We start from the raw sequence: 20,153 nt of genomic DNA on the forward strand, positions 1-20,153 counted from the left end.
ACATTAGGAATATTGGTTTGTAGTTTATTTTTTAATATTATTTCTTTGTCAGTTTTTGGTATCAGGGTTTTCCTTAGATATTACTTGGTTATATTTTCTAGACCTTCTCAATGCCCATAAACATTTCTATTTCTTGTTTCAGCAGGTCTTCTTTTGATATATTCCCACCTTGCCAACAATAATTAAAGCCTCTGATGGTTAGTAATTAACTTCAAGGTCAAGAATAAATTAGTATACATTTGAATTATAATCTTTTGATTTATAGTGGCCCAAAAATGAAGGTAATTAAATGTTACAGCATTAAACTGTGATCAAATCTTTAAGGATGAATATTCAAGTAGTTCATTTAAATAAGAAGCCTGAAATTAAAAAACTAAAGTTTTTGCAGGAATTCTTCTAACTACCATTTCCACATCAATTTTTTTAGCTGTTTTTCCTAATAAAATACTTTAGTGACCATAAAAAATACAAACATGGAACATACTTAAACTTGTTCCTTTTTTCCCCCATTGGTTTAACTTTACTAAACTATTGTGAACCAATTATGCAAAGTGATGATAATTAATTTGCATCTTTAGACAAGTGAAAGCTTTTTACAAAGGATGTTATTAAATGTTTATTACTTCTAAGGAGGTTGGAGAAAGAAAAATAAATAAATCCTTATTGCTAGAAGAAATAAGGGGTTTGCAGAACAAAAGAACACAAATAGGGATTCTTTGATGCTAGCTCTGGTACCACTAGGAGAATCTCCTGTTTCTTTTCCCTGCACTAATTCTACATGGTGCAATTCCCTCCATCTTTCATTACAGTAATGCCTTAAATTTGATATTTAAATCAGGTGATCATTAGAAACTCAATGTTTATTAAAAAATTTAATCTAGGTAAAGGTTATCTGATAAATAGAACATGAATCCTCCATATGATTTAAATTTTTATTGTTTTCCCTTACTTATAAAAAGCTTAATGCAAATCTTTAAATTTCCAGGTAGTTTTAATAGCATTAATGTTTTTAGGATTACTCTTTTCTGATATAACCTTATTTGAAATGTTTCCATCTCTCAATAACTGTTTTTCATCTCCATTCTATGCTTGATATGTGTCAGATTTAAGGGGATCCAAAATGCTCTTGTGCAAGGTTATGTGATAGTACAGTATAACTTGAATGAGAGCATTACCACAAAGGAAGCTGCACTTTATCAACCTTCTCAAGTATTTCAGTAGTACAGCAGAGGAGGGGAACTTTTCTTCAGGACCTTCTCTCCTCCTTCTATCCACTAAATCTGAGTGAGGGAACTCTTGGTGTTCCCTCAGTCGATTTTCAAGATAATTGATCCCTGAAAGCTTTTGGTTTTTCAAGAGTTGTTCAAAATTTTGGGCTTACCAATTAAACTCTGTTTTTAAATTATTTTTGAATCTTTAGAATATGTATTTTCTGCCTTTATATGGTATTTGAGCAGAAGATGAGGTGTTAAATGTGCTATCTTTATCAGATATACACTTTATTTAATATTCACAGTAAGTCTGGATGGTAAGTAACATTATATATACCTTTTTTTTTTTAATAGTAAACAGAGGATGAAGCTCCAGCTTGGAGAGACTAAATTTCATATTCAAGATCACATAACTAATTGATAACAGAGCACATACTAAATCCAAGGCATACTTGAACCTACAACCCATGATCTTGTCTTGAACTACGGTCAAGATGGCCTAGTACCAATTTAGAAGAATGTCCAGTAGAGGTGGAGATTCATACATCATTTAAGACACCATGAAGGCTTATTCTGAAATACTTTGCAACATTATCTAAAATCATAAATGTTCAACTATGGCAGATACACAAGTGACTGTAAAATGAATGGGCATCATTTTTTTTTAAAAGATTTTATTTATTTATTTGACAGAGAGAGACACAGCGAGAGAGGGAACACAAGCAGGGGGAGTAGGAGAGGGAACACAAGCAGGGGAAGTGGGAGTGGGAGAAGCAGGCTTCCCGCTGGGCAAGGAGCCCAATGTGGGGCTCAATCCCAGGACCCTGGGATCATGACCTGAGCTGAAGGCAGACACTTAACAACTGAGCCACTCAGGCACCCCTGAATGAGCATCATTTTCTACTTCCATGAGTTAGCAGATTTGCTTATCAAAACTTCAGAGAAGTGAAATCTTACCTTTCTTTTTTTACCCAATTAAAATTACATAAATTCTATAAACCCCAAAATTTCATAAAAGCCAATATTTTGATTTTTTACATAAAGACAGTAAAATAGAGGGAATTAGAATATTCTGAAATATTTGGGAAAGGTTAAGAGATATCTCAAATATCATCTACAACTTAAAAATCCTATTCTTGGCCAAAAGTATGGCTGTATGGCTAACATTGATGGCTAGAATTTTGTATTTCTTTTTTTTTTTTTAAGATTTTTATTTATTTATTTGACAGAGAGAAAGACAGTGAAAGAGGGAACACAAGCAGGGGGAGTGGGAGAGGGAGAAGCAGGCTTCCCGCTGAGCAGGGAGCCCGATGTGGGACTCGATCCCAGGAACCCGGGATCATGACCTGAGCTGAAGGCAGACGCTTAACGACTGAACCACCCAGGCACCCCAAATTTTGTATTTCTTATACTTAAAGAAGATTTTATTTTATATTCTTTATTAAAAGAAAACCTTTATTTTTTAATCATTTGAAGGATTGATTTTGTTACCCATTGTCTTGTAGAAAAATGGGATCATAGATAGGATAGGGGGAGTAGTCAAGAAAATTACATTTTATTTTTTATCTCTATGCATGTGTTCATTGCCTAAAGGGTCTGATTAGCCTTTAAGTTTACCAGGCAGTCACAAAACTCTCTTTGATATGTGATTGAACACTGGTTCTCAACAAATGCCACGAAAGCATCACAGAGTGTGGCAGACTCTTTGGACATCTCTCTTAGAACCTCGGAGAGCCCTTTGAAGGGTTGTAGTTGTTGCTGATAATAATTCACACTTGAAATCTATTGGGTGACTGGAGGTACCTCATCCAGAGAGGTCTGAGGGTCCCAGGGTAATTTCTTGACTGATAGATGTACCAAGTACTCACTGCTTTGCTTCCAGAAGGGAGATAGCAGCCTGGTACAATCCTAGAGTCAGACTGAGTCTAGGTGCTCCAGAAATCAATTCCTTGCTTAGCTTCTCTGACTTTTCATCTTGCTTCCTTCACTTCTAGTCTCTCCTGAGAGCACTCCCTTAAAAAATAACTTGGAGAAGAATCCTAGTCTCAGAGTCTGCTATTAGGGACCTAGACTTAAGACTTGTGGCAGTTTAGATATCAGAACTCACCTTGCTTGCCTATATTTCAAGACTGTGCCTAGGTTCACTTTTGATCTATATAGATGCCTATATAGCCATTAAGATTGCTGGTTGTGTTACTTGATTCTGTTTTGCCTTTTCTCTATACCCTTCTTCCATTGATGGAAGAGTACTGAGGTTATGTATTATAAACATTACAAAGAATTTTATAAGCTGTTGAATGTGGGAAGAAAATGCTCATATTATTTGTATTTTTGAGGAAATTACTAAGAATATGACACATAGCAAAATCACAATCAATGGTAATCACCTCCTTTTTTCCTGGATGCTTTTAGAAATAATTTTATAACCACTCTTCTGTCTGTTCCAGATTTTATTGTATCCCACCCATTTCTCCTGCTGGCAGCTTCTCACTGTGTTTTATGTATTTGTCAGTGTTACCTGATTAGAAATATAATAGGTATGAAACAGAAGCTGATTTTTACCCCCATCCAGTGTGGACACCATTAATTTATAACAAAGCTATTTTGCCATTACTGAGAAAAGAAAAGGAAAAAAAAAAAAAGCAAACAGCTGGTTTGATGGAAAAATCTGCCCTAATCCCTGGGGAATGAGGAGTTCAGACGTGATATAAACTGACAGAGGGTGAAAAAATAATCTTCAGGCGGGTAAGTTAGTGTGGCTAGGATGGGCAGGACAGGATGGCATCCCGGAGAAGAGAAACACAGGGTATCCTGGGGCCACACTGTTCACTTAGAAAAGGTGACATCAGGGAATGACAATAATCAGTTTACCAGTGTTTACAATAATGAAAGAGTACTAAAAATATAGAATTGAAGTTTTGGATATATCATATATAAAGGAGGTTCATCTGCTTAGAATCCTTTTAAGATTATTTTTCTATCTCAGTTGATATTTTCCTAAACACCAGTAGAGGCCTCCAGATACTTCATTAAGTAAATAAACACACCATCCATACACAGGGGAAAGGATGATGCCTATTGTGTCCACTGACATGGAGAGGAATCAAATGGAATCTTTGATGAAGGTGAATTCAGTGAGAATCAACTATGAGTAGAAGAGGTGCTAAACTTTGTTGTATAACCTACTCAAATGCCCATTAAAAAAATACTTCGTCTAGAATAGAAAGACATGATACATGTAATTATTGTTATTTCAGATGATGCATGTAATTATTGTTATTTTAGATCACATTTAACTAATTATCCCAATGTGGACATTTCTCTGTTAACAATTTATCATGTCAGTAAGACCATTCTCTCAAGCCACCTAACTTACCCAGTATTCTTGGAATCAAAATATTGTAGTTGAAGAGGATGGCCGCAAGGTAATCTGTGGACCCCAACCTGAGTTATTTGGCAAGTAATACTTTTCTGTCTCAAGTTTTGAACTAAGCATGGTTATAAAGGAAAAGTTTGTGAAATAGTTATTAGCCATGAAAGCTTTACAGAAAATACAACTAACTCAATACTACTAATGAGCAGTCTAAAGTTCCCCTTTTTTTTTTTTAAGATTTATTTATTTATTTGAGAGAGAGAGTGAGGGCAAGTGGAGAGAGAGGCAGAAGGAGAGAATCTTCAAGCAGACTCCGCACTGAGCGCAGAGCCCACTTATGCTTCGGTGGGGCTCAATCTCAGGACCCGTGAGATCATGACCTGAGCCCAAACCAAAGACTCCAGTAGGATGCTTAACTGACTGAGCCACCCAGACTCCCCACTCCTTTTTTATTTTTAAGTGTATGTGCATTTATATGTGTGATTACAAATAAGCAACAAGATCTACATGCCTATTATTGATTAATCACATATTTTCCCCCTAAGTTTTAGTGAATAATCACAATTAGAAATCACCTAGGTCCTGTAATACCCTAGGACATCTGCTGCTTCTGAGGTAAATCCATCAGATTCTGTGAATCACTGAGAAAATCCACTCAGCCCAACCCCTTATTAACTGCTTTAAGAAACTCCAGCAGCTTCATTATATATTAGACACTTCTCTGACTGTACCTTTAGCTGACAGTATAAATACATTCATTTTGCTGTCACATTAATTGATTTTAGCTAATTAGGAGCTTTTTTTTTTTTTTTTGCCTTAATTTGATAAGGAAGTGTGAATGCATTTTTCCCCCACAGCAGGTTTGTTATTTGCTGGGGTATTAGGAGAGTGTTAATTAGGCACAGTTCTGTCAGGTTGACGGTTCTAAACAGCATTCACCACAGAGACTAAAATGGGCAGGGTGGAAGCTGAGTTTTGGCCACCAGTGTGATTTGTCAGAGTAGGTTAGCTACCTCTGGAATAGAAATCTGCTGTAGGTGAAGCACCAAATCTGTTCTTTCCTTCCACAAATGCTCCTCATAGCTGAGGTCTCCCTTTTCCCCATTTCAGAACCTCTCAGGAAGCTGTCTTCCCTCAGTCACTGTCATTCTCTCCCAACCCTCCAGCAAGCAGTTTTGTGTTCATCCTGGCCCTTCTTAATTTTAAGGCAAAGGCACAGTTTTTGAAAATTCACTGGCCCTGAAGTATTTCCAGAAGATCTTTTGAGCAGTTTGGGCCCAGAGATTTCTTTGTTCAGTGTCTTCGGCTGAAGGCATAATGGGGCTGACTGACTGCTGTCTGCCAGGAGCAGTGAAGCAAAGGGAAACAGAGCAGTTGAGATTCCTGCTAGGAGCTTGTTTGTAAATGGAGCCCATTCAGTGTCTTTTGTCTATTTGTGAGGCTTTTCGTAGGGAATGTATAAAAAGGGACTTGAAACAAGTATTACCATTTAGGAAAGGAGGAGAAGGGATGTTTGACAACATCATTTTCAATTTTGTGAGAAATGCTCATTTATATCATGTGAATTTTCTGTGAAGATGCATGCAGTTGTTCTCTAAGGCATGTGCTTTGTATTTCCTTTGTTTTCTCTTGCAGCTTTACACTAACCCTTAACACATTTCTCTCCCATCCTGCTTGTGACCAATCTATAAATAATAGGAGCAAATAAAATCATCTCTGAACATCCTCCGGTTATTACATTCTAGCATTTTGATTCTGCAAATCAAACCTCAAATGTTAATCTCACTGCCAAAAGACCTTTTTAAAACCTTCATTGGAAGTATCTGCTGTTGTCTGCTGTTTACAACTACCTTTGAGTCACAGAATATATGTGTCTAAAAGAGGATGGAGGGTGGAACCCTTAACAGAATGCCGAGCTCTCTGACAGAAGTACTGATAGAGTGGAAAGAATATATTTGGAGACTCCATCCATCTATTGGTTATAAACTTGTTTACTTGGTTTTGTGAGTCTTACTTGTCTTCGTAAAATGCAGATATTAATACCTATTCTCCCTAGTTGTCATTATTAAATGTATTTTCCTTTCGTCATCCTAGTGTTCATCGTGGTCCTTGTTAATTTTAAAACAAATGTCACAATCATTTAACAATGGTTAGCAAATAACAGGTGTTTGTTTATGTGACTGTTGTCTGTTGTCCCCCATTACTATAAGCTCCATGAAGATGACGTATTTTTCTCATTTCAACACTGTGTCCCCAGCTCCTGGCATGTGGCAGACATTCAATAAACATTTGTTGTATAGCTGTGAAATGTCAGCTATGACGGCACCTAATATTGATATGATTGTAATTTTTTGTAGTTAAAATTTACTAGCTAAAATCGAGCATAAACATAAATTATATAAAAACAAAAGCAGTATTTATATTTGTATTTGAAGTAAGTCTGAAAATGAATTATGTAAGCTTCCATCTCAAGAACACAGGAAAAAAACAAATCAAAGCCAAAGAAAGTAGAAAAAAGGAAATCCTAAAAATAAGATCAGAAATCAGTGACATAGGAAACAAATATGAAATAGTGAAAATCAACAAACAAAAGGTAATTTTACTAATCAAATTACTAATAAAATTCCTAAATCTTTAACAAAATTGACTAAGAGAAAAGACAGAAAATGAAACATTACCAATGTGATAGAATAAAAAAAGTGGTTACTATGCAGCACCTGGGTGGCACAGTTGGTTGAGCATCTAACTCTTGGTTTCAGCTCAGGTCGTGATTTCAGGGTCATGAGCACAGAGTCTGTTTTGGATTCTTTCTTCCTCTCCCTCTGTCCCTCCTGCTCATTCTCCCTCTTTCTCTCTCTCATCCTCTCTTTCAAATAAATAGATAAATATTTTTTTAAAAAGTAGTTATTACATGGATACTAAAAAGTTTAAAAAGCAATATTGAGAAAACTTTAGACATCTACCATGTAGATGAAATTTTAAAATTTTACAAAAAATAATTACCAAAAGTGATACCATTTAATCATCTATACTTTGAGGAAATTGAAAATATATTATGGGGGCGTCTGGGTGGCTCAGTCATTAAGCGTCTGCCTTCAGCTCGGGTCATGATTCCAGGGTCCTGGGATTGAGCCCCACATCGGGCTCCCTGCTCTGTGGGAAGCCTGCTTCTCCCTTTCCCACTCCCCCTGCTTGTGTTCCCTCTCTCGCTGTGTCTCTCTCTGTCAAATAAATAAAATCTTTAAAAATATATATATATTATTATGAAAACCTCCCAGAAGAAAACTCCCAAGACTAAATGGCTTCCTCATGAATGCTTCTTATATTTATAATGAGTAAACTTGTAAAAACCATTCTAGAGTATAGAAGAAGAGGAGCACTTCTTAACATATTTTATGAAGTCAGCATAACCTTGATACCAAAATTTGACCAGGACACTACAAAAAAGGGAGAATTAGTAACCAAACATAGATGTGAATAATCTTTAAAAATTAGTAAATATTATATAACAATATATAAATCCCCATGATTTATATATAAAAACCTCATCTTTAATGGGGTGATATAACAATGAGATATCAGTATGTCACAATTATGTTTATAGCAGTACTATTTTTAAGTTGTATACTGGAAACAATCCAAATGTCCTTTAACAGAATAGGTATATAAATTGTGGTATGTTTATAAAATGAAATACTATACAGCTATGAGAATAAATGAACTCTAACTAAATGCAAACAAACACAAGACAGAACATAGGTGAATATCACAAAGATTTATTTATTTATTGAGCAAAAGAAACCAAAATATTATAAATCAGATATTGATTAAGCTTGGATGGAGGTAGCAGTGACTGGGAGGAGGCAGGAATGAGTTTGGAAATTGTTTTTTCTTGATATGGATGACTGTTACTTAGATGTGTTCAAAAGTGAAAATTCATGAACATATTCAATTATGATTAGTGCACCTAGATGAATGTTTATAGTACTTCAAAAAGAAGTTCAGATGATGCAACACACACACAAAATGTAATAATGTAGCCAAATACTTGACCTGCAAAGCTTAGCATTTGTATCCATGGTATGTGGCAGCATATTCCCATCATGACCACAGTAGTGTTAAACAAATCATATTTAGTATAAAGTAAGGGGAAAGATTAAGTAAATGCAATAAGAACTAAGTTGCTTAGTCTGGACATCAAGTGCTCATATAAATGTATAAATAGATGAGTCCATAATATGAATATTGCTTTTTTTTACTTATTCTTTTTCCTCTTAGGGGTTTACACTGCAATCATTCTTCAGTGCTAGTAAATAAAAAAAATTATCATATTTTAATGTCCAAAGAGCATTTTATTACATAGATATATTAAAATCCATTTAAAAATTACCTTTGTCTGAACATTTTAGGTGGTTTTCAAATTACTGCCATTCTGAACAGTGCCTCAATGGTCTCCCTTTACAATGACTGGAGTGCTCTGCTTCTGGCAACCTGTCATATACATTCCATTTCATCATTGTTCACTGCCAGGTGCACACAATTCACATGGCAGAGAGCAAGGCCGTCCCAGTATTCTTAATCATTCCTGAACTCTTCTTTCCCGGAATGGCATCTCATAAGCCTATTCTAAAATAATGTTCTTTGAGACCACTCCTGATTAGAGATCTTAGAAGGTCTAGGTAAAGAAACAATTCAAACTTTATTACCTTAAACTCTGCTGTATTCGTTGAGGAGGCTGGGATGTTATGGTGCAGTTTGTTCTGAAACTTTCCAATAACTAACATTTTGCACATTTTTTAACCTAAAAATGAAGTGCTCATTTTGTGAGTATATTTTAAATTCCTAGTAATGCCTCAACTTTTCAGGCTTTCTTATTCGAATAGAACCAAATTCTGCTTAAAAGAAAACGAAAGAAAGAAAAAGGAATAGAAGAATAGCTCTGAAAACATACTGTTCCTCATTTTTCTTGACACTGTATTTCCATCTAAATGAATGCACATTATGCTTTCAAAGTGGTAAATAGATGTTCATAATTCATTAATCCGTAGTTCAAAAGCAAGGACAAATGTTATTTCTGGGCCACCATTTATTTAAAGGAGAGTAAAAGAATGTGAGTCTGACTTCACTGCAGTGAGATTATTCACAAAATAAAAACAAAATGGCCCTTCTTCACATGAGATGGAACATCTACACTGGCAACACAGCTGACTCTGCAATAGCTCTCTTAGAGAGAATAAGAGAAGATAAATCCATAGAGTTGCACAAAGCCAACCCAACCAGAGACTCAAATCCTGTAAAACTCGATTTGAGTCAAACAAGGAGGGAAACTTCCTCTTCAAAACACATGGTAGATGGCATCTCCTTCCTTTAAAATGTTTAGGTAAGATAAGCCAGTTCATAACAATATACAGTGTCACTTTCCCAGGAAAATATGTCTTAGGGAATGACTGATTCAGTTTTCTTTTGTTAAATAAACTTTAAGTAGTCTCGCATCCATTTCTTTCCTTTCAGTCTGTCACTTTACACTGGTTTATAATGAATTCAATCTGCTTGTATGTGTAAGTAAAAATTCATAAAAACAAAACTAGTAGACTGGGGGGACATGTGGTATCATGTATTTTTATTTTTCCATGCCTTTGAGAAAAGTTCTTGTTGATTTTGTACTCTAATACCAGGGTAACTTTGAGTAGCCATCATTTGAGGATAATTTGCTTTGATATTCTTGTGTACTGACATATTTGCTAAAGAGTGTTTTTTCTTCCCTTTAGAATTGTTGACTACATAAGATAGAGATAGAGCTATTTCAGAATCCACAGAAAGGTGACAAAATAGTAGGATAAATGCACTAATTGTTCCTCAAATAAAATCTCTGAAAAAAATTTAAATGAACATCTGTTTGAAGAATAGAGCTATTAAAGGGAATGTTCTGCACAAACAATATGCCACGCAGAATAGTTGTACAATAATGCTGTGAAATTGTTTAATTAACTCATAAAAGAGGGAATCTAATACAGGAAATGTATGCAGTGCACTCTGGAGATATTTGACAGTCTTTAAGAGCAGATGTGATTATGATTATAATTATTTTAGTAAATTGAACCATAATTTCTCTTTCTGTTGTAAAATAAGGTGCGGTATATTATGAATCCTAAGTAAAAAAAAAACACACACAAAAACCTTTAAACATAAGTAATTCATGCAAATCATGACTTTTGTTAAAGCTAAAGTATTGCTATCATCACCTTTTTAAATTGAGGTTTACCTTTGTAAATACAACTGAGAAGAGTAAGTTTTCAACATGTAACTAGGTTGAATTTTAGGTGTACTTTGTGGAATTTCGTTTCAATATTTTGTAGACATGACTTTCACCAAAGATTTGGATTATAAAACAGTATTTTTATCTCTTATTTATAAGATCAATTATTTATTTATTATATATAAAATCATGGTGTGTAGGAGTATGGAGTAATTTTATTTTATTATCAGAGAAACTATCAGAGACCCTATAGTACTGAACATGAAGGCTACAACAGTTTTTCTTTTCCTTTTCTTTTATGTGTGAGGTCAACTGGTTTGACTTGAAGTGAATTCATTGACTACCATGATATATATTGTTTGTTTGATATTACTATGCAAGTTTATTATATCTATGCCCTTCTATTATTTTTCACTCTTATTCATTTTGGAAATTGCATATTTATATATTCATAACTTTAATCAGTAATTACAGGAATGTTACATTTTCTGTATATTGCCTTTGTCACTCTTATTAACTAAAATTACTGCTAGAAGGAAATTAATCAGACAAATTAGTATGCTTATTCATGAAACCTAGATTATAGTAAACCCCAAGATTAAGACTAATGAAACAATTATTTATTTAATCATTATTAAAAATGAGAACATTGCTCAGATATTTGACAGTAACTGCAGCAAGCTTTGAAAGTAGACAAATGAATGTGTTTTTCTTGACTGCTCTTTCACGAAAGCAAGATTATTATCACCTTCTGGGAGTTTTGCTTTCATATTTGATATTTTCCTTAGGAAAAAAAGTCTCTCCTTACCAGAAAAAGAGAAAGTTTAATTTCTCCAATAGACCTCTCTTTGAAACTTAAGCTATTCTGACTCTGACTTTTCAAAATTTAAGATGTACATGAAAGTGTTCTTAAGTCAAGGCTATAGACACTTATGGGCACAATAACAATAAATACCATACTAGAAGTATAAATATTTACTTAAAGTATTCCTTAAAACAAATTGAAAAAAATTTAAGTTAAACATGTATTAAAAAGCAAAACGTACTATAGCACTAATAATAAAAATCCATAATCCTCTCCATATCTACATGTTAACGTCAGCAGCTTCCTGGTGCCCAGTGACAATCATATTTAATCATGCCTGTTTTTAGGTCTTCTAGGTAAATCCTTTAATGTACTGCTTTTCTTATTTCTCAATTTAGACATTAGCAGAAAGTTAGTGATTTTCTGCTATGATAGCTAAAGATTTTATTCACACTACTTCCCATATTTTATTCCCTCTCTGTCTAAAAAGTTCTGGGTTAGTAACTTTATTAGGTACTTTTGCTCATCTAAATGTTATATTAAAAATATCGATTTCTTTTTGTATCAAATCCAAACACTCTTGATTCATGATGTTGTAAGGTAAAAATTTCAACATTCCTAACACTTCCTTACTCTGCTTTCTACCATACTTGGGTTGTTGGACAAAATAGTGGATGAAATTTGAATTTTACATTTGAATTTTAAGTAAACAACTAATTTTTTAGTATAAGTCTGTCCCAACTTTGTATATATTCATTTTTCAGTAGATAAAGTGATATTTGATTAATTAGATTTGAGAAAGAAGAATATAATGGGGGGATACAAAAAATAAGATAACCAATTTACCTGTATAACCCCCCAAATCATAGGAGTTTGGGGTACCAGATACTTCTAAATTGGGCTTAGGAGACAAAGCTAAAATCAAAAAGATTGGTGAGGGCGCCTGGGTGGCTCAGTTGGTTAAGCGACTGCCTTCAGCTCAGGTCATGGTCCTGGAGTCCCAGGATCGAGTCCCACATTGGGCTCCCTGCTCGGCGGGGAGTCCGCTTCTCCCTCTGATCCTCTTCCCTCTCGTGCTCTCTGTCTCTCATTCTCTCTCTCTCTCAAATAAATAAATGAAATCTTTAAAAAAAAAAAAAAGATTGGTGAGAGGAATGTTTTATCTAAGGAGTAGCTAGACTCCCAGATCACCTCCCAAGCCATCATAGCCAGGCTAAATCCCAAGTCAGAAGAATTTCCCAGCAGAGGAAATGAAGTTTCCATTTCTGGCAAAGTTGATCTAAAGAGACTGTTAACTCAGGGACAATAAGCAAAACAAAGAATAGGGTGTAGCCCTGAATTGGAAGCAAGCAGATTGAGTGAAAATCTATGTTCTGTACTTTCAGCCTTCTTTTCTTTTTGGCTCTTGGAATGCTGATGGCAGCACCATTGAGAAGTAACCTAAAGAGTTCCCACCCTGGGCTCAAAAGACTGGCTCAAAACAAAAGGTTTGCAAAACTATCATTAGGATATCTCAAGTGAAATAGCATGGTCCCCTCTTCATTGCTTATGGTGAGAGTTATCAATCCAAAGATTTTTTCCTCCTCCAAACAGAGTTTTAGGACCTCACATTTAAATCTAAATTGCCAACCAGGGAAAATCAAACATTGGAACTTCCTAATGCAGAAGGCAAAGACCAAAATAAACAAGTAGGAAAGCGAGACTCAGAGGAAACAAAGTTGATAAAGGAAAGACAATAAAACTTAAAAAACAAAGAGCCTTTACATGCTACCTGGGTAGGGGTCATACAGCCTTGTTTTGCATTCCCGTCATAACTTAAAGGGAAACTTTCATGATGTCCGGAGTCTTTGATGTTCTGAAAATGAAGGAGGAGGATGTCCTCAAATTCATTATAGCAGGAACCCACTTAGGTGACACCAACCTTGACTCCCAAATGGGACAATACATCTACAGAAGGAAAAGTGATGACATCTACATTATAAATCTGGAGAGAACCTGGGAGAAGCTTCTGCTGGCAGCTCATGTCATTGTTGTACTGAAAACCCAGCTGATGTCACTGTCATATCATCCAGGAATACTTGTTAGTGAGCTGTGTTGAAATTTGCTGCTGCTACTGGAGCCACTCCTATTGCTGGCCACTTTACTTCTGGAAATTTCACTAATCAGATCCATGCAGCCTTCCAGGAGCTGAGACTTCTGGTGGTTATTGATCCCAAGGCTGACTATCAGCCTCTCACAGAGGTGTCTTATATTAACCTACCTACCATCGCTGTTAACACAGACTCTCCTGTGCACTATGTGGACATTGCTATGTCTTGCAACAGGGGAGCTCACTTAGTGGGTCTGATGTGGTGGATGCTGGCCCAGGAAGTTCTACACATGTGTTGCACCATTTCCTGTGAACAACCATGAGATGTCAGGCCTGATCTCTACTTCTACAGAGATCCTGAAGAGATTGAAAAGGAAGAATAGGCCTCTGCTGAAAAGGCTGTGACCAAGGAGGAATTTCAGGGTGAATGGACTGCTCCAGCTCCTGACTTCACTGCTACTCAATCTGAAGTCGCAGACTGGTCTGAAGGTATGCAGGTGCCCTCTGTGCTGATTCAGCAGTTCCCTACTGAAGACTGGAGTGCTCAGTCTGCCACTGAAGACTGGTCTATGGCTCCCATTGCTCAGGCCACTGAATGGGTAGGAATAACCACTGAGTGGTCTTAAGTTGCTCTTCCACAAAGGCAAACAAAATGGAAATAAAGTTGACAGAAAATAAACAGTTCCTAAAAAAAAATAATAATAAAAGAAAAGAAAAGAAAGAAACTGCGAGTAAAGTTCTCAGTAAGATAAGACATTGCATTTGAAACAAAAACAGTGTATTTTCGCAAAGGAGCTTCTCTTGAACAAGAAAGAACTCTTTCAAACTACAAGCAGGATAAGAATAAACCTAAAAAGTGTAGGATGTTTGGAATATGTATTTGAGGCAGTCTTCCCAGAGGTAACATCAAAAGAGAAAAGGTGAAAAATTGGAAGAAAAGTTAAGAAAATAATATTTTTCCAGAAGGTACAACTAGTGAATAATATGAATACCAAAAAAGAGAACAGAACAAAGTGTAAAAAATTATGAAGTAATACATTTCCTAAAACTGATGAGCATAAGTTTTGAGACTGAAAGAGTTCATGAAGAATTCAGAAAAAAAAAAAAATCAACAAAAAAACACTAACACTGGAGAAATGGGTCATGAAATTTCAGAACATCAGTGATGAAGAAAATAAAGGTCTGAGAAGGAGAGTGATGGGGAGCAGAAGAGAAGAGAGGAAAAGGGGGGAGGAGAAAATCATATCATATAGTTCAAGTATCAACCTCTTTTCAGCTTTTCAATAGAAACAGTGAAACCTAGAAAACAGTAGAGTACTGTATAAGAATCCCGAGGGAAAATAATTTCCAACATAGAATACTATACTCAGCTAAACTATCAATCAAGTGTGAAGGCAGAAATAAAAATATTTTCAGACATGCAATGTCTCAAAAACTTACTTCCCATGAAACCTTTCTCTGGAAACCACTGAAAAATGTGCCAGTAACAAAGTGGGGTAAACTAAGGAAGAGTAAAACGTGGAATCTGAGATACAGGGGTGAAACAAAAGCAAGGTAAAGAGAATTTCAAGGTAATGGTGCAGGAAAGTCTCAGGAAAATAGTTTCTCAGCAAGTCCAAATTGGAGACAAGACAATTTTCTAGTAGATACTGAAAGCTTACCTGATGTGTTTGACCACATTTAAACATATTTTTAAAGTTCTGTTTTATAGTTTGAGAATGAACTAGTGTTGATTACTTATAAAGCAAAGTAAATGGGCTAAAAAAGATGTAATTACTAACTTCCAGAAAAACCAAATGTTTGCAATGAAGGGAACATAATTATAGTATATTATCTGGCTGAGCTCTAATAAATATAGTTATAATGATATATGTATTAAATGTTAATTTGATAAAAATTATGACATAGATTGAGAAGATGGTGATAAGGTAAGAGAGGGAAAGAGAGAAGTGGAGGTTTGTAGAAAGACTCAAATACTCTTCTTGTATTATCCAAAGGTATTAGATATTCTAAAAAACTAAAAAATCAAGATATAGGTATGTAATATTTTATTTACAAGTAAGAGGTGAGTAGCAGAAGAAATAATTTTAAAAAGATGAAAATGATTACTTTTGATGATCAGGACTTTGGAATAGAGAGAAATGGGGCAGAAAGCACTTTTTTTTTCTTTTGTTGCCTATAAAGGTATTTGTTTTTAAAATTATGTGTATGTATTACTTTGATGTAAAAAAATGAACAAATAACAGTAATAAATAAACAGATAAGACTGTTACATGTTCATTTTCTTATAGAAAGGAAGAAAAGAAATAAGTTAATTAAGCCAAAAGAACCCAGTGAAACAAAGTATCAGAGTACCTGCAAGTATTAGAACATGGACATTTTACAGCTTAGAGGAAAAGTGATACTATTTTTCTGGAGCAGTTCACATAGTGTAATCTGTAAGCTAATAAGAAACAGAAAGTAAACTGGCAGGGTTCCTTTTTGTACTCCCAGCCCTAAGGCCTTTGTGGAGAATGGCAGCAGGCTCATGTAATGGATTCTTGTTGGAAGTGGAAAGGCAGAGATACCACAAGGCTGCCTATGCTTGTAGGAGCCATAGACACTGATACTCAGAGACTTGATGCATTGCATCCTTTTCTAACTTGGTTTTTAAAAGCCTAGAAAATATGTCACCCAATGAAGTGAAAACTTCACTGCTGCCCTTTGCAGACCAAGGCAGTTCTTAGGACTCTGTCATTTGGAGTGATCATCAAGCATCACAAAAAGACTTGGCTTTGTTTGGTGGAGTCTTGAGACAAATGAAAATAAGCAGAAGGAAAGGAAGAGGAATAAGAACTATTTATTTTTTTATTTCTGTTATGGGATAGGCCTTAGGACACTTCTATATATCATATAATCTTCCCAAAGCAATGGGAATTAAATATAGTACTGATAACATATGGCAAAAAAAAAGTAACTCTTAGATTTCTATGAGATACCACAACTTTATTAAGCAGGTGCTGAGCTCAGTAGAATTCAATTTTTTATAGGGTTAGTAGAATACTACTAGCAATACAAAGTTAAGCTAGACTAATAATATTATGGAATTCAGATCAAGGAAGATAGTGGTTTTACTGTACTTTGTCTGGGTCATACCACATTTGAAGTATTATGGGATTTGGTTATATTGGGACACAGGCTGAATAAAGGTACAATGTCAGGAGAATTAAAACCAAATTGTGAGAAGAAATCAGCATTCACATGTTATATTCACATGAGGAACATTTAGAAGAACCAAGGATTTAAGCCTGTAGGAAAGAAGACCTATTAGAGCACATTATGGCTGGCTACTTTGTAAGTATTCTTGTATAGAAGGAATGGATTTTATTTTGGGTTACTTCTAAGACTCGATTGATAGACACACAGAAGTTATAGGAAACACATGATGGGGCAATTTCTAATAAATGGTGAATGGTAGACAAATAACAAATTGTCACAAATTATTTACTGACCCTTTGTTAGAAATGTTTAGGGAACAACCAGATGATCATCAGTTAAACACTTTGAGAGAGGATACCCACATTGGAATAGAGATTGTACCAATTGCAATGTAAAGTCTGATCTGATCTCAAATTATAGATTCTTAGATATGTCAGTTTTGATATTCAGTCTCCAAATATTGATTATTCAATAAATAAATATCAGCCATATCCAATATGTCAGGAAACAAAACAGTCATTTTCTTACCTACTGCAATGTTGAATCTAGCAGAAGGGCTAATAATTAAGCAGATAATTGCAGAAATAATTAATTTTAATAGTAATGAACATTATGAAGAAGTAAAGAATATTATGACAACATATAACACATGATCTAATCTAGTTTAGAAGGACAGGGAAAATTTCATTAAGTGATGTTTAAGCTGAGACTCAAGGTTAAGTTAGACTCTAGGAAACTACTCTAGATTCAGGGTTGAGGTCCAGAAAAGTATCTTGGATTGGGAGACTATACATACTGAAACAAAAGATTCTAACTTAGCACTCAACCAATCTTACAAATGTCCCTTAGCATCTCCCTTGTTTATTGATGTGCTGTTGATATTGTCTGAAGGTTGCTTTTCTGCTTTATAGGAAGTCCTTTTTGCTCATAGCCTAGATGTTTTGCTTTGGGTTCATACTTTGGGAACTTTTAGTTTGACTGGGTGATTTTGTTGTTGTTGTTGTTGGCTATGACTGACACCAGTACCTACTACTCTATATTTGTAGGAATTCAGATGAGTCAGATTCTGAATTCTAGGCCACAGAGGCAAGTGGGATTGCATCCCTGCCCTTGACTTTAGAGTACAAAATACTGTGGTTTGAAAGCCACCTGTATGGGTGCCTGGGTGGCTCAGATGATTAAGCATCTGCCTTTGGCTCAGGTCATGATCTCCAGGTCCTGGGATCAAGCCCCATGTTGGGCTCCCTGCTCAGTGGGGAGTCTGCTTCTCCCTCTCCCTCTGCCTCTCCTCCTGCTAAGGTTCTCTCTCTCTCTGTATCTCTCTGTCTCAAATGAATTCATAAAAATCTTTAAAAAAAAAAATAAATGCCACCTGCAAAACAAAGAGGTGAGTGAGGAATGGCTGTGGAAATAAATGAACTCATCCTTTTCCTGAGTGTATTTCAGAAACCTACAGAGTGAAATCTTTCATCTAAATTAAAGATGGACCCCCACAAAACTTCAAAGAGTTTGATGATGTGAAAGGAGTGGCCAGGGCCTACAAAGTGCTGGTGAATAATTACAATCTGAGATTTATTGGTGACCACTCTTGTGTCATTAAAAGGTTGGCTGACCAGATAAAACCAGGCATTGGCTAGAGGCAAGAATCTTGAGCCTCCCAATCTTTTGAAATTTCTAAGGAGTTTTCCAAGGGGAAAATCAGTATTCACATGCTATATAGGAAGATCTTTACATAGACCGAATGGATTCAGTTGGCTCAGGCTGCTTCATTTGACAGCATCCGATTCAGTGCCTGAGAAATGTCATTATGCTTTAGATCCTAGGGATATTCATCATGCCTGCTAAGAGTTGAATGGAACATTCTTATGTTTGTGATGTATATTATTGAATCTTCAGTGTTGGTCAGCATCAGATCAATTCAGCAAAAAAACATTTTACAATGACATTTGACACAGACCTTATCAAGGACTGTGTAATCAAAAAGTGTCACCTATGACATGATTATGTGGACATTCTTGAGTGAGTTTTCATAGCACTGAGTAGTTCTCATAGTGTGTCTCAAGGTAAGACACCCAGATAGTGGCTTTTGCTTAATACCTAGGATAGTGAGGTTTCTAAATGCTATGAGCACCAGGTCCTTTTAATAATAGAGCTTACAGATGTGGTCTTCAAGTTATATAACTATCAAATAGTCACACTAAAATTAAAAGCTGAGCATTTTGTCAGTGACAACTTTTATTCTCACTCCAAAATCTTTCATTTTTGAAAGAATTGTTTGGTTGCACAGCTACACTAGAAAAGATAGTTTATGAATGAAACAAACTGGTCACTTCAGTTTCTCTTGAGTAATACAAATAAACAAGATAAAACAGGAAATGTGGAGAAAAAAATTTGAAGACTGATTTATCTCAATTATTCCAAGTCTATTGGTTTTTGAGCAATTCAAGCATCATCTGTAAATATCACAGGACATATAGAATAACAGATCTCAAGATTGCAGAATAAAACACCTTTAAATTAACAAAATTTGGCAAAAAATAATAAACTCATCAAAGAATTTATTATATAAAATACGTAACTTCTGTAATAAGATAAATATGTGTAAAAATTATTCCCAGTTTCAATCACTCATCCTACATTATAGACATATAGTTTTCAATATGTATTAAATATATTCTCAATATATTATTAAAAAATAGTAATAGCTCACTGTGTTCTTGGCACAGCTAAACTCTTTACATATATCATCTCATTTACATTCACAACAACTTTGTAAGGTAGGCACTATTGTGATTTCCATTACAGATGAAGAAAATGCTTCTTAGAGGGGAAGGAAATAACCCAAGGTTATATGGCTAGTGAGTGTTAAAGACAGAATTTGGATTAAGGCTTTCTGAGTTCAGAGCCTGGCTCTTAGTCACAAACTGTACCTCTGGCTACATAGCAATACAACAGATTGAAAAACAATGAATTTAAACAAGTTATCCCCTTTGCACACCCTCAAACAACTAGTTTGCTTTTAAAGTGATTTCTTATTTTTAAAAATGCATTGTTTTTGAACTGAGTATTTTGAAATTTTGCAGACATTTTTACAAATCATACCCCCATTCACCTGAATTAATATCACAGTGGTATTCCTGTGTGAGTCAGGGATGTTGAGAATTCTGGAGGTAACATCTGGACTTAATGTGACATTGGTAGGCTAATTAGGACTGGAGGCT

At 35.2% G+C, this 20,153-nt stretch overlaps 1 long non-coding RNA gene and 1 pseudogene across 1 annotated transcript in view; both read left to right on the forward strand.

The window, feature by feature from the left end:
- Positions 1-20,153, forward strand: part of LOC123839417 (uncharacterized) — a 218,332-nt gene that overhangs the window by 172,605 nt on the left and 25,574 nt on the right. The window lies entirely within an intron of this gene.
- LOC123839416 (small ribosomal subunit protein uS2-like) lies at positions 13,393-14,360 on the forward strand (annotated as a pseudogene).

This window comes from Mirounga angustirostris, unplaced genomic scaffold, assembly GCF_029215605.1.
Source record: "Mirounga angustirostris isolate CCGP_5_RB_7025 unplaced genomic scaffold, mMirAng1.0.hap1 SCAF_3, whole genome shotgun sequence".
Taxonomy (NCBI): domain Eukaryota; kingdom Metazoa; phylum Chordata; class Mammalia; order Carnivora; family Phocidae; genus Mirounga; species Mirounga angustirostris.